Genomic DNA, 14,928 nt, shown 5'->3' with positions numbered 1-14,928 from the left:
TTCCATCGCCAAAGCTTTCAGGGGATCATTTGCAAGCTTCTGGCACCATTTTTGAGTGAATTGCCAAAAGTCAGATTTTGGCTGAAATTGTGACCCCAGGGCTTAGGGATTTTTTCAAAAAAATATTTTCTGCCGGTTACGTTTTTGAGGGCTGATTTCTTGTCCTGTGATAAAAAGCCTTCTGTTTCCATCGCCAAAGATTTCAGGGGATCATTTGCAAGCTTCTGGCACCATTTTTGAGTGAATTGCCAAAAGTCAGATTTTTGCTGAAATTGTGACCCCGGGGCTTAGGGATTTTTTCAAAAAAATATTTTCTGCCCGTTAAGTTTTTGAGGGCTGATTTCTTGTCTTGTGATAAAAAGCCTTCTGTTACGAGTGCCAAACCTTTCAGGAGAGCATTTTCAAGCTTTTGGCACCATTTTTGAGTGAATTGCCAAAAGTCAGATTTTTGCTGAAATTGTGACCCCGGGGCTTAGGGATTTTTTCAAAAAAATATTTTCTGCCGGTTACGTTTTTGAGGGCTGATTTCTTGTCCTGTGATAAAAAGCCTTCTGTTTCCATCGCCAAAGCTTTCAGGGCATCATTTGCAAGCTTCTGGCACCATTTTTGAGTGAATTGCCAAAAGTCAGATTTTTGCTGAAATTGTGACCCCGGCCGGGGCTTAGGGATTTTTTCAAAAAAATATTTTCTGCCGGTTAAGTTTTTGAGGGCTGATTTCTTGTCCTGTGATAAAAAGCCTTCTGTTTCCATCGCCAAAGCTTTCAGGGGATCATTTGCAAGCTTCTGGCACCATTTTTGAGTGAATTGCCAAAAGTCAGATTTTGGCTGAAATTGTGACCCCAGGGCTTAGGGATTTTTTCAAAAAAATATTTTCTGCCGGTTACGTTTTTGAGGGCTGATTTCTTGTCCTGTGATAAAAAGCCTTCTGTTTCCATCGCCAAAGATTTCAGGGGATCATTTGCAAGCTTCTGGCACCATTTTTGAGTGAATTGCCAAAAGTCAGATTTTTGCTGAAATTGTGACCCCGGGGCTTAGGGATTTTTTCAAAAAAATATTTTCTGCCCGTTAAGTTTTTGAGGGCTGATTTCTTGTCTTGTGATAAAAAGCCTTCTGTTACGAGTGCCAAACCTTTCAGGAGAGCATTTTCAAGCTTTTGGCACCATTTTTGAGTGAATTGCCAAAAGTCAGATTTTTGCTGAAATTGTGACCCCGGGGCTTAGGGATTTTTTCAAAAAAATATTTTCTGCCGGTTACGTTTTTGAGGGCTGATTTCTTGTCCTGTGATAAAAAGCCTTCTGTTTCCATCGCCAAAGCTTTCAGGGCATCATTTGCAAGCTTCTGGCACCATTTTTGAGTGAATTGCCAAAAGTCAGATTTTTGCTGAAATTGTGACCCCGGCCGGGGCTTAGGGATTTTTTCAAAAAAATATTTTCAGCCGGTTAAGTTTTTGAGGGCTGATTTCTTGTCCTGTGATAAAAAGCCTTCTGTTTCCATCCCCAAAGCTTTCAGGGCATCATTTGCAAGCTTCTGGCACCATTTTTGAGTGAATTGCCAAAAGTCAGATTTTTGCTGAAATTGTGACCCCGGGGCTTAGGGATTTTTTCAAAAAAATATTTTCTGCCGGTTAAGTTTTTGAGGGCTGATTTCTTGTCCTGTGATAAACAGCCTTCTGTTTCCATCGCCAAAGCTTTCAGGGGATCATTTGCAAGCTTCTGGCACCATTTTTGAGTGAATTGCCAAAAGTCAGATTTTGGCTGAAATTGTGACCCCAGGGCTTAGGGATTTTTTCACTAAAATATTTTCTGCCGGTTACGTTTTTGAGGGCTGATTTCTTGTCCTGTGATAAAAAGCCTTCTGTTTCCATCGCCAAACCTTTCAGGGCATCATTTGCAAGCTTCTGGCACCATTTTTGAGTGAATTGCCAAAAGTCAGATTTTTGCTGAAATTGTGACCCCGGCCGGGGCTTAGGGATTTTTTCAAAAAAATATTTTCAGCCGGTTAAGTTTTTGAGGGCTGATTTCTTGTCCTGTGATAAAAAGCCTTCTGTTTCCATCGCCAAAGCTTTCAGGGGATCATTTGCAAGCTTCTGGCACCATTTTTGAGTGAACTGCCAAAAGTCAGATTTTTGCTGAAATTGTGACCCCGGGGCTTAGGGATTTTTTCAAAAAAATATTTTCAGCCGGTTAAGTTTTTGAGGGCTGATTTCTTGTCCTGTGATAAAAAGCCTTCTGTTTCCATCCCCAAAGCTTTCAGGGCATCATTTGCAAGCTTCTGGCACCATTTTTGAGTGAATTGCCAAAAGTCAGATTTTTGCTGAAATTGTGACCCCGGGGCTTAGGGATTTTTTCAAAAAAATATTTTCTGCCGGTTAAGTTTTTGAGGGCTGATTTCTTGTCCTGTGATAAACAGCCTTCTGTTTCCATCGCCAAAGCTTTCAGGGGATCATTTGCAAGCTTCTGGCACCATTTTTGAGTGAATTGCCAAAAGTCAGATTTTGGCTGAAATTGTGACCCCAGGGCTTAGGGATTTTTTCACTAAAATATTTTCTGCCGGTTACGTTTTTGAGGGCTGATTTCTTGTCCTGTGATAAAAAGCCTTCTGTTTCCATCGCCAAACCTTTCAGGGCATCATTTGCAAGCTTCTGGCACCATTTTTGAGTGAATTGCCAAAAGTCAGATTTTTGCTGAAATTGTGACCCCGGCCGGGGCTTAGGGATTTTTTCAAAAAAATATTTTCAGCCGGTTAAGTTTTTGAGGGCTGATTTCTTGTCCTGTGATAAAAAGCCTTCTGTTTCCATCGCCAAAGCTTTCAGGGGATCATTTGCAAGCTTCTGGCACCATTTTTGAGTGAACTGCCAAAAGTCAGATTTTTGCTGAAATTGTGACCCCGGGGCTTAGGGATTTTTTCAAAACAAGATTTTCTGCCGGTTAAGTTTTTGAGGGCTGATTTCTTGTCCTGTGATAAAAAGCCTTCTGTTTCCATCGCCAAAGCTTTCAGGGCATCATTTGCAAGCTTCTGGCACCATTTTTGAGTGAATTGCCAAAAGTCAGATTTTGGCTGAAATTGTGACCCCGGGGCTTAGGGATTTTTTCAAAAAAATATTTTCTGCCGGTTACGTTTTTGAGGGCTGATTTCTTGTCCTGTGATAAAAAGCCTTCTGTTTCCATCGCCAAAGCTTTCAGGGCATCATTTGCAAGCTTCTGGCACCATTTTTGAGTGAATTACCAAAAGTCAGATTTTTGCTGAAATTGTGACCCCGGCCGGGGCTTAGGGATTTTTTCAAAAAAATATTTTCAGCCGGTTAAGTTTTTGAGGGCTGATTTCTTGTCCTGTGATAAAAAGCCTTCTGTTTCCATCGCCAAAGCTTTCAGGGGATCATTTGCAAGCTTCTGGCACCATTTTTGAGTGAACTGCCAAAAGTCAGATTTTTGCTGAAATTGTGACCCCGGGGCTTAGGGATTTTTTCAAAAAAATATTTTCTGCTGGTTAAGTTTTTGAGGGCTGATTTCTTGTCCTGTGATAAAAAGCCTTCTGTTTCCATCGCCAAAGCTTTCAGGGGATCATTTGCAAGCTTCTGGCACCATTTTTGAGTGAATTGCCAAAAGTCAGATTTTTGCTGAAATTGTGACCCCGGGGCTTAGGGATTTTTTCAAAAAAATATTTTCTGCCGGTTAAGTTTTTGAGGGCTGATTTCTTGTCCTGTGATAAAAAGCCTTCTGTTTCCATCCCCAAAGCTTTCAGGGCATCATTTGCAAGCTTCTGGCACCATTTTTGAGTGAATTGCCAAAAGTCAGATTTTTGCTGAAATTGTGACCCCGGGGCTTAGGGATTTTTTCAAAAAAATATTTTCTGCCGGTTAAGTTTTTGAGGGCTGATTTCTTGTCCTGTGATAAAAAGCCTTCTGTTTCCATCGCCAAAGCTTTCAGGGGATCATTTGCAAGCTTCTGGCACCATTTTTGAGTGAACTGCCAAAAGTCAGATTTTTGCTGAAATTGTGACCCCGGGGCTTAGGGATTTTTTCAAAAAAATATTTTCTGCCGGTTAAGTTTTTGAGGGCTGATTTCTTGTCCTGTGATAAAAAGCCTTCTGTTTCCATCCCCAAAGCTTTCAGGGCATCATTTGCAAGCTTCTGGCACCATTTTTGAGTGAATTGCCAAAAGTCAGATTTTGGCTGAAATTGTGACCCCGGGGCTTAGGGATTTTTTCAAAAAAATATTTTCTGCCGGTTACGTTTTTGAGGGCTGATTTCTTGTCCTGTGATAAAAAGCCTTCTGTTTCCATCGCCAAAGCTTTCAGGGCATCATTTGCAAGCTTCTGGCACCATTTTTGAGTGAATTACCAAAAGTCAGATTTTTGCTGAAATTGTGACCCCGGCCGGGGCTTAGGGATTTTTTCAAAAAAATATTTTCAGCCGGTTAAGTTTTTGAGGGCTGATTTCTTGTCCTGTGATAAAAAGCCTTCTGTTTCCATCGCCAAAGCTTTCAGGGGATCATTTGCAAGCTTCTGGCACCATTTTTGAGTGAACTGCCAAAAGTCAGATTTTTGCTGAAATTGTGACCCCGGGGCTTAGGGATTTTTTCAAAAAAATATTTTCTGCTGGTTAAGTTTTTGAGGGCTGATTTCTTGTCCTGTGATAAAAAGCCTTCTGTTTCCATCGCCAAAGCTTTCAGGGGATCATTTGCAAGCTTCTGGCACCATTTTTGAGTGAATTGCCAAAAGTCAGATTTTTGCTGAAATTGTGACCCCGGGGCTTAGGGATTTTTTCAAAAAAATATTTTCTGCCGGTTAAGTTTTTGAGGGCTGATTTCTTGTCCTGTGATAAAAAGCCTTCTGTTTCCATCCCCAAAGCTTTCAGGGCATCATTTGCAAGCTTCTGGCACCATTTTTGAGTGAATTGCCAAAAGTCAGATTTTTGCTGAAATTGTGACCCCGGGGCTTAGGGATTTTTTCAAAAAAATATTTTCTGCCGGTTAAGTTTTTGAGGGCTGATTTCTTGTCCTGTGATAAAAAGCCTTCTGTTTCCATCGCCAAAGCTTTCAGGGGATCATTTGCAAGCTTCTGGCACCATTTTTGAATGAATTGCCAAAAGTCAGATTTTGGCTGAAATTGTGACCCCAGGGCTTAGGGATTTTTTCAAAAAAATATTTTCTGCCGGTTACGTTTTTGAGGGCTGATTTCTTGTCCTGTGATAAAAAGCCTTCTGTTTCCATCGCCAAAGCTTTCAGGGCATCATTTGCAAGCTTCTGGCACCATTTTTGAGTGAATTGCCAAAAGTCAGATTTTTGCTGAAATTGTGACCCCGGCCGGGGCTTAGGGATTTTTTCAAAAAAATATTTTCAGCCGGTTAAGTTTTTGAGGGCTGATTTCTTGTCCTGTGATAAAAAGCCTTCTGTTTCCATCGCCAAAGCTTTCAGGGGATCATTTGCAAGCTTCTGGCACCATTTTTGAGTGAACTGCCAAAAGTCAGATTTTTGCTGAAATTGTGACCCCGGGGCTTAGGGATTTTTTCAAAAAAATATTTTCTGCTGGTTAAGTTTTTGAGGGCTGATTTCTTGTCCTGTGATAAAAAGCCTTCTGTTTCCATCGCCAAAGTTTTCAGGGGATCATTTGCAAGCTTCTGGCACCATTTTTGAGTGAATTGCCAAAAGTCAGATTTTTGCTGAAATTGTGACCCCGGGGCTTAGGGATTTTTTCAAAAAAATATTTTCTGCCGGTTAAGTTTTTGAGGGCTGATTTCTTGTCCTGTGATAAAAAGCCTTCTGTTTCCATCGCCAAAGCTTTCAGGGGATCATTTGCAAGCTTCTGGCACCATTTTTGAGTGAATTGCCAAAAGTCAGATTTTTGCTGAAATTGTGACCCCGACCGGGGCTTAGGGATTTTTTCAAAAAAATATTTTCTGCCCGTTAAGTTTTTGAGGGCTGATTTCTTGTCCTGTGATAAAAAGCCTTCTGTTACGAGTGCCAAACCTTTCAGGAGAGCATTTTCAAGCTTCTGGCACCATTTTTGAGTGAATTGCCAAAAGTCAGATTTTTGCAAAAATTGTGACCCCGGGACTTAGGGATTTTTTCAAAAAAATATTTTCTGCCGGTTAAGTTTTTGAGGGCTGATTTCTTGTCCTGTGATAAAAAGCCTTCTGTTTCCATCGCCAAAGCTTTCAGGGGATCATTTGCAAGCTTCTGGCACCATTTTTGAGTGAATTGCCAAAAGTCAGATTTTGGCTGAAATTGTGACCCCGGGGCTTAGGGATTTTTTCAAAAAAATATTTTCTGCCGGTTAAGTTTTTGAGGGCTGATTTCTTGTCCTGTGATAAAAAGCCTTCTGTTTCCATCGCCAAAGCTTTCAGGGCATCATTTGCAAGCTTCTGGCACCATTTTTGAGTGAATTGCCAAAAGTCAGATTTTTGCTGAAATTGTGACCCCGGGGCTTAGGGATTTTTTCAAAAAAATATTTTCAGCCGGTTAAGTTTTTGAGGGCTGATTTCTTGTCCTGTGATAAAAAGCCTTCTGTTTCCATCGCCAAAGCTTTCAGGGCATCATTTGCAAGCTTCTGGCGCCATTTTTGAGTGAACTGCCAAAAGTCAGATTTTTGCTGAAATTGTGACCCCGGGGCTTAGGGATTTTTTCAAAAAAATATTTTCTGCTGGTTAAGTTTTTGAGGGCTGATTTCTTGTCCTGTGATAAAAAGCCTTCTGTTTCCATCGCCAAAGCTTTCAGGGGATCATTTGCAAGCTTCTGGCACCATTTTTGAGTGAATTGCCAAAAGTCAGATTTTTGCTGAAATTGTGACCCCGGGGCTTAGGGATTTTTTCAAAAAAATATTTTCTGCCGGTTAAGTTTTTGAGGGCTGATTTCTTGTCCTGTGATAAAAAGCCTTCTGTTTCCATCGCCAAAGCTTTCAGGGGATCATTTGCAAGCTTCTGGCACCATTTTTGAATGAATTGCCAAAAGTCAGATTTTGGCTGAAATTGTGACCCCAGGGCTTAGGGATTTTTTCAAAAAAATATTTTCTGCCGGTTACGTTTTTGAGGGCTGATTTCTTGTCCTGTGATAAAAAGCCTTCTGTTTCCATCGCCAAAGCTTTCAGGGCATCATTTGCAAGCTTCTGGCACCATTTTTGAGTGAATTGCCAAAAGTCAGATTTTTGCTGAAATTGTGACCCCGGCCGGGGCTTAGGGATTTTTTCAAAAAAATATTTTCAGCCGGTTAAGTTTTTGAGGGCTGATTTCTTGTCCTGTGATAAAAAGCCTTCTGTTTCCATCGCCAAAGCTTTCAGGGGATCATTTGCAAGCTTCTGGCACCATTTTTGAGTGAACTGCCAAAAGTCAGATTTTTGCTGAAATTGTGACCCCGGGGCTTAGGGATTTTTTCAAAAAAATATTTTCTGCTGGTTAAGTTTTTGAGGGCTGATTTCTTGTCCTGTGATAAAAAGCCTTCTGTTTCCATCGCCAAAGTTTTCAGGGGATCATTTGCAAGCTTCTGGCACCATTTTTGAGTGAATTGCCAAAAGTCAGATTTTTGCTGAAATTGTGACCCCGGGGCTTAGGGATTTTTTCAAAAAAATATTTTCTGCCGGTTAAGTTTTTGAGGGCTGATTTCTTGTCCTGTGATAAAAAGCCTTCTGTTTCCATCGCCAAAGCTTTCAGGGGATCATTTGCAAGCTTCTGGCACCATTTTTGAGTGAATTGCCAAAAGTCAGATTTTTGCTGAAATTGTGACCCCGACCGGGGCTTAGGGATTTTTTCAAAAAAATATTTTCTGCCCGTTAAGTTTTTGAGGGCTGATTTCTTGTCCTGTGATAAAAAGCCTTCTGTTACGAGTGCCAAACCTTTCAGGAGAGCATTTTCAAGCTTCTGGCACCATTTTTGAGTGAATTGCCAAAAGTCAGATTTTTGCAAAAATTGTGACCCCGGGACTTAGGGATTTTTTCAAAAAAATATTTTCTGCCGGTTAAGTTTTTGAGGGCTGATTTCTTGTCCTGTGATAAAAAGCCTTCTGTTTCCATCGCCAAAGCTTTCAGGGGATCATTTGCAAGCTTCTGGCACCATTTTTGAGTGAATTGCCAAAAGTCAGATTTTGGCTGAAATTGTGACCCCGGGGCTTAGGGATTTTTTCAAAAAAATATTTTCTGCCGGTTAAGTTTTTGAGGGCTGATTTCTTGTCCTGTGATAAAAAGCCTTCTGTTTCCATCGCCAAAGCTTTCAGGGCATCATTTGCAAGCTTCTGGCACCATTTTTGAGTGAATTGCCAAAAGTCAGATTTTTGCTGAAATTGTGACCCCGGGGCTTAGGGATTTTTTCAAAAAAATATTTTCAGCCGGTTAAGTTTTTGAGGGCTGATTTCTTGTCCTGTGATAAAAAGCCTTCTGTTTCCATCGCCAAAGCTTTCAGGGCATCATTTGCAAGCTTCTGGCGCCATTTTTGAGTGAACTGCCAAAAGTCAGATTTTTGCTGAAATTGTGACCCCGGGGCTTAGGGATTTTTTCAAAAAAATATTTTCTGCTGGTTAAGTTTTTGAGGGCTGATTTCTTGTCCTGTGATAAAAAGCCTTCTGTTTCCATCGCCAAAGCTTTCAGGGGATCATTTGCAAGCTTCTGGCACCATTTTTGAGTGAATTGCCAAAAGTCAGATTTTTGCTGAAATTGTGACCCCGGGGCTTAGGGATTTTTTCAAAAAAATATTTTCTGCCGGTTAAGTTTTTGAGGGCTGATTTCTTGTCCTGTGATAAAAAGCCTTCTCTTTCCATCGCCAAAGTTTTCAGGGGATCATTTGCAAGCTTCTGGCACCATTTTTGAGTGAATTGCCAAAAGTCAGATTTTTGCTGAAATTGTGACCCCGGGGCTTAGGGATTTTTTCAAAAAAATATTTTCTGCCGGTTAAGTTTTTGAGGGCTGATTTCTTGTCCTGTGATAAAAAGCCTTCTGTTTCCATCGCCAAAGCTTTCAGGGGAGCATTTTCAAGCTTCTGGCACCATTTTTGAGTGAATTGCCAAAAGTCAGATTTTTGCTGAAATTGTGATCCCGGGGCTTAGGGATTTTTTCAAAAAAATATTTTCTGCCTGTTAAGTTTTTGAGGGCTGATTTCTTGTCCTGTGATAAAAAGCCTTCTGTTTCCATCGCCAAAGCTTTCAGGGGATCATTTGCAAGCTTCTGGCACCATTTTTGAGTGAATTGCCAAAAGTCAGATTTTTGCTGAAATTGTGACCCCGACCGGGGCTTAGGGATTTTTTCAAAAAAATATTTTCTGCCCGTTAAGTTTTTGAGGGCTGATTTCTTGTCCTGTGATAAAAAGCCTTCTGTTACGAGTGCCAAACCTTTCAGGAGAGCATTTTCAAGCTTCTGGCACCATTTTTGAGTGAATTGCCAAAAGTCAGATTTTTGCAAAAATTGTGACCCCGGGACTTAGGGATTTTTTCAAAAAAATATTTTCTGCCGGTTAAGTTTTTGAGGGCTGATTTCTTGTCCTGTGATAAAAAGCCTTCTGTTTCCATCGCCAAAGCTTTCAGGGGATCATTTGCAAGCTTCTGGCACCATTTTTGAGTGAATTGCCAAAAGTCAGATTTTGGCTGAAATTGTGACCCCGGGGCTTAGGGATTTTTTCAAAAAAATATTTTCTGCCGGTTAAGTTTTTGAGGGCTGATTTCTTGTCCTGTGATAAAAAGCCTTCTGTTTCCATCGCCAAAGCTTTCAGGGCATCATTTGCAAGCTTCTGGCACCATTTTTGAGTGAATTGCCAAAAGTCAGATTTTTGCTGAAATTGTGACCCCGGGGCTTAGGGATTTTTTCAAAAAAATATTTTCAGCCGGTTAAGTTTTTGAGGGCTGATTTCTTGTCCTGTGATAAAAAGCCTTCTGTTTCCATCGCCAAAGCTTTCAGGGCATCATTTGCAAGCTTCTGGCGCCATTTTTGAGTGAACTGCCAAAAGTCAGATTTTTGCTGAAATTGTGACCCCGGGGCTTAGGGATTTTTTCAAAAAAATATTTTCTGCTGGTTAAGTTTTTGAGGGCTGATTTCTTGTCCTGTGATAAAAAGCCTTCTGTTTCCATCGCCAAAGCTTTCAGGGGATCATTTGCAAGCTTCTGGCACCATTTTTGAGTGAATTGCCAAAAGTCAGATTTTTGCTGAAATTGTGACCCCGGGGCTTAGGGATTTTTTCAAAAAAATATTTTCTGCCGGTTAAGTTTTTGAGGGCTGATTTCTTGTCCTGTGATAAAAAGCCTTCTTTTTCCATCCCCAAAGCTTTCAGGGCATCATTTGCAAGCTTCTGGCACCATTTTTGAGTGAATTGCCAAAAGTCAGATTTTTGCTGAAATTGTGACCCCGGGGCTTAGGGATTTTTTCAAAAAAATATTTTCTGCCGGTTAAGTTTTTGAGGGCTGATTTCTTGTCCTGTGATAAAAAGCCTTCTGTTTCCATCGCCAAAGCTTTCAGGGGAGCATTTTCAAGCTTCTGGCACCATTTTTGAGTGAATTGCCAAAAGTCAGATTTTTGCTGAAATTGTGACCCCGGGGCTTAGGGATTTTTTCAAAAAAATATTTTCTGCCTGTTAAGTTTTTGAGGGCTGATTTCTTGTCCTGTGATAAAAAGCCTTCTGTTTCCATCGCCAAAGCTTTCAGGGGATCATTTGCAAGCTTCTGGCACCATTTTTGAGTGAATTGCCAAAAGTCAGATTTTTGCTGAAATTGTGACCCCGACCGGGGCTTAGGGATTTTTTCAAAAAAATATTTTCTGCCCGTTAAGTTTTTGAGGGCTGATTTCTTGTCCTGTGATAAAAAGCCTTCTGTTACGAGTGCCAAACATTTCAGGAGAGCATTTTCAAGCTTCTGGCACCATTTTTGAGTGAATTGCCAAAAGTCAGATTTTTGCAAAAATTGTGACCCCGGGACTTAGGGATTTTTTCAAAAAAATATTTTCTGCCGGTTAAGTTTTTGAGGGCTGATTTCTTGTCCTGTGATAAAAAGCCTTCTGTTTCCATCGCCAAAGCTTTCAGGGGATCATTTGCAAGCTTCTGGCACCATTTTTGAGTGAATTGCCAAAAGTCAGATTTTGGCTGAAATTGTGACCCCGGGGCTTAGGGATTTTTTCAAAAAAATATTTTCTGCCGGTTAAGTTTTTGAGGGCTGATTTCTTGTCCTGTGATAAAAAGCCTTCTGTTTCCATCGCCAAAGCTTTCAGGGCATCATTTGCAAGCTTCTGGCACCATTTTTGAGTGAATTGCCAAAAGTCAGATTTTTGCTGAAATTGTGACCCCGGGGCTTAGGGATTTTTTCAAAAAAATATTTTCAGCCGGTTAAGTTTTTGAGGGCTGATTTCTTGTCCTGTGATAAAAAGCCTTCTGTTTCCATCGCCAAAGCTTTCAGGGGATCATTTGCAAGCTTCTGGCACCATTTTTGAGTGAACTGCCAAAAGTCAGATTTTTGCTGAAATTGTGACCCCGGGGCTTAGGGATTTTTTCAAAAAAATATTTTCTGCCGGTTAAGTTTTTGAGGGCTGATTTCTTGTCCTGTGATAAAAAGCCTTCTGTTTCCATCGCCAAAGCTTTCAGGGGATCATTTGCAAGCTTCTGGCACCATTTTTGAGTGAATTGCCAAAAGTCAGATTTTTGCTGAAATTGTGACCCCGGGGCTTAGGGATTTTTTCAAAAAAATATTTTCTGCCGGTTACGTTTTTGAGGGCTGATTTCTTGTCCTGTGATAAAAAGCCTTCTGTTTCCATCGCCAAAGCTTTCAGGGCATCATTTGCAAGCTTCTGGCACCATTTTTGAGTGAATTGCCAAAAGTCAGATTTTTGCTGAAATTGTGACCCCGACCGGGGCTTAGGGATTTTTTCAAAAAAATATTTTCTGCCCGTTAAGTTTTTGAGGGCTGATTTCTTGTCCTGTGATAAAAAGCCTTCTGTTACGAGTGCCAAACATTTCAGGAGAGCATTTTCAAGCTTCTGGCACCATTTTTGAGTGAATTGCCAAAAGTCAGATTTTTGCAAAAATTGTGACCCCGGGACTTAGGGATTTTTTCAAAAAAATATTTTCTGCCGGTTAAGTTTTTGAGGGCTGATTTCTTGTCCTGTGATAAAAAGCCTTCTGTTTCCATCGCCAAAGCTTTCAGGGGATCATTTGCAAGCTTCTGGCACCATTTTTGAGTGAATTGCCAAAAGTCAGATTTTGGCTGAAATTGTGACCCCGGGGCTTAGGGATTTTTTCAAAAAAATATTTTCTGCCGGTTAAGTTTTTGAGGGCTGATTTCTTGTCCTGTGATAAAAAGCCTTCTGTTTCCATCGCCAAAGCTTTCAGGGCATCATTTGCAAGCTTCTGGCACCATTTTTGAGTGAATTGCCAAAAGTCAGATTTTTGCTGAAATTGTGACCCCGGGGCTTAGGGATTTTTTCAAAAAAATATTTTCAGCCGGTTAAGTTTTTGAGGGCTGATTTCTTGTCCTGTGATAAAAAGCCTTCTGTTTCCATCGCCAAAGCTTTCAGGGGATCATTTGCAAGCTTCTGGCACCATTTTTGAGTGAACTGCCAAAAGTCAGATTTTTGCTGAAATTGTGACCCCGGGGCTTAGGGATTTTTTCAAAAAAATATTTTCTGCCGGTTAAGTTTTTGAGGGCTGATTTCTTGTCCTGTGATAAAAAGCCTTCTGTTTCCATCGCCAAAGCTTTCAGGGGATCATTTGCAAGCTTCTGGCACCATTTTTGAGTGAATTGCCAAAAGTCAGATTTTTGCTGAAATTGTGACCCCGGGGCTTAGGGATTTTTTCAAAAAAATATTTTCTGCCGGTTACGTTTTTGAGGGCTGATTTCTTGTCCTGTGATAAAAAGCCTTCTGTTTCCATCGCCAAAGCTTTCAGGGCATCATTTGCAAGCTTCTGGCACCATTTTTGAGTGAATTGCCAAAAGTCAGATTTTTGCTGAAATTGTGACCCGGGACTTAGGGATTTTTTCAAAAAAATATTTTCTGCCGGTTAAGTTTTTGAGGGCTGATTTCTTGTCCTGTGATAAAAAGCCTTCTGTTTCCATCGCCAAAGCTTTCAGGGGATCATATGCAATCTTCTGGCACCATTTTTGAGTGAATTGCCAAAAGTCAGATTTTTGCTGAAATTGTGACCCCGGGGCTTAGGGATTTTTTCAAAAAAATATTTTCTGCTGGTTAAGTTTTTGAGGGCTGATTTCTTGTCCTGTGATAAAAAGCCTTCTGTTTCCATCGCCAAAGCTTTCAGGGGAGCATTTTAAAGCTTTTGGCACCATTTTTGAGTGAACTGCCAAAAGTCAGTTTTTTGCTGAAATTGTGACCCCGGGGCTTAGGGATTTTTTCAAAAAAGTATTTTCTACCCGTTAAGTTTTTGAGCGCTGATTTCTTGTCCTGTGATAAAATGCCTTCTGTTTCGAGTGCCAAACCTTTCAGGAGAGCATTTTCAAGCTTTTGGCACCAATTTTGAGTGAATTGCCAAAAGTCAGATTTTTGCTGAAATTGTGACCCCGGGGCTTAGGGATTTTTTCAAAAAAATATTTTCTGCCGGTCAAGTTTTTGAGGGCGGATTTCTTGTCCTGTGATAAAAAGCCTTCTGTTTCGAGTGCCAAACCTTTCAGGAGAGCATTTTCAAGCTTCTGGCACCATTTTTGAGTGAATTGCCAAAAGTCAGATTTTTGCAGAAATTGTGACCCCGGGACTTAGGGATTTTTTCAAAAAAATATTTTCTGCTGGTTAAGTTTTTGAGGGCTGATTTCTTGTCCTGTGATAAAAAGCCTTCTGTTTCCATCGCCAAAGCTTTCAGGGGATCATTTGCAAGCTTCTGGCACCATTTTTGAGTGAATTGCCAAAAGTCAGATTTTTGCTGAAATTGTGACCCCGACCGGGGCTTAGGGATTTTTTCAAAAAAATATTTTCTGCCCGTTAAGTTTTTGAGGGCTGATTTCTTGTCCTGTGATAAAAAGCCTTCTGTTTCGAGTGCCAAACCTTTCAGGAGAGCATTTTCAAGCTTTTGGCACCATTTTTGAGTGAATTGCCAAAAGTCAGATTTTTGCTGAAATTGTGACCCCGGGGCTTAAGGATTTTTTCAAAAAAATATTTTCTGCCGGTGAAGTTTTTGAGGGTGGATTTCTTGTCCTGTGATAAAAAGCCTTCTGTTTCGAGTGCCAAACCTTTCAGGAGAGCATTTTCAAGCTTTTGGCACCATTTTTGAGTGAATTGCCAAAAGTCAGATTTTTGCTGAAATTGTGACCCCGGGGCTTAGGGATTTTTTCAAAAAAATATTTTCTGCCGGTTAAGTTTTTGAGGGCTGATTTCTTGTCCTGTGATAAAAAGCCTTCTGTTTCCATCGCCAAAGCTTTCAGGGGATCATTTGCAAGCTTCTGGCACCATTTTTGAGTGAATTGCCAAAAGTCAGATTTTTGCTGAAATTATGACCCCGACCAGGGCTTAGGGATTTTTTCAAAAAAATATTTTCTTCCCGTTAAGTTTTTGAGGGCTGATTTCTTGTCCTGTGATAAAAAGCCTTCTGTTTCCATCGCCAAAGCTTTCAGGGGATCATTTGCAAGCTTCTGGCACCATTTTTGAGTGAACTGCCAAAAGTCAGATTTTTGCTGAAATTGTGACCCCGGGGCTTAGGGATTTTTTCAAAAAAATATTTTCTGCCGGTTAAGTTTTTGAGGGCTGATTTCTTGTCCTGTGATAAAAAGCCTTCTGTTTCCATCGCCAAAGCTTTCAGGGGATCATTTGCAAGCTTCTGGCACCATTTTTGAGTGAATTGCCAAAAGTCAGATTTTGGCTGAAATTGTGACCCCGGGGCTTAGGGATTTTTTCAAAAAAATATTTTCTGCCGGTTACGTTTTTGAGGGCTGATTTCTTGTCCTGTGATAAAAAGCCTTCTGTTTCCATCGCCAAAGCTTTCAGGGCATCATTTGCAAGCTTCTGGCACCATTTTTGAGTGAATTGCCAAAA

Source organism: Podarcis vaucheri (assembly GCF_965113315.1).
Source record: "Podarcis vaucheri genome assembly, chromosome: 9".
Lineage (NCBI taxonomy): Eukaryota > Metazoa > Chordata > Lepidosauria > Squamata > Lacertidae > Podarcis > Podarcis vaucheri.
This window is presented reverse-complemented; position numbering follows the sequence as displayed.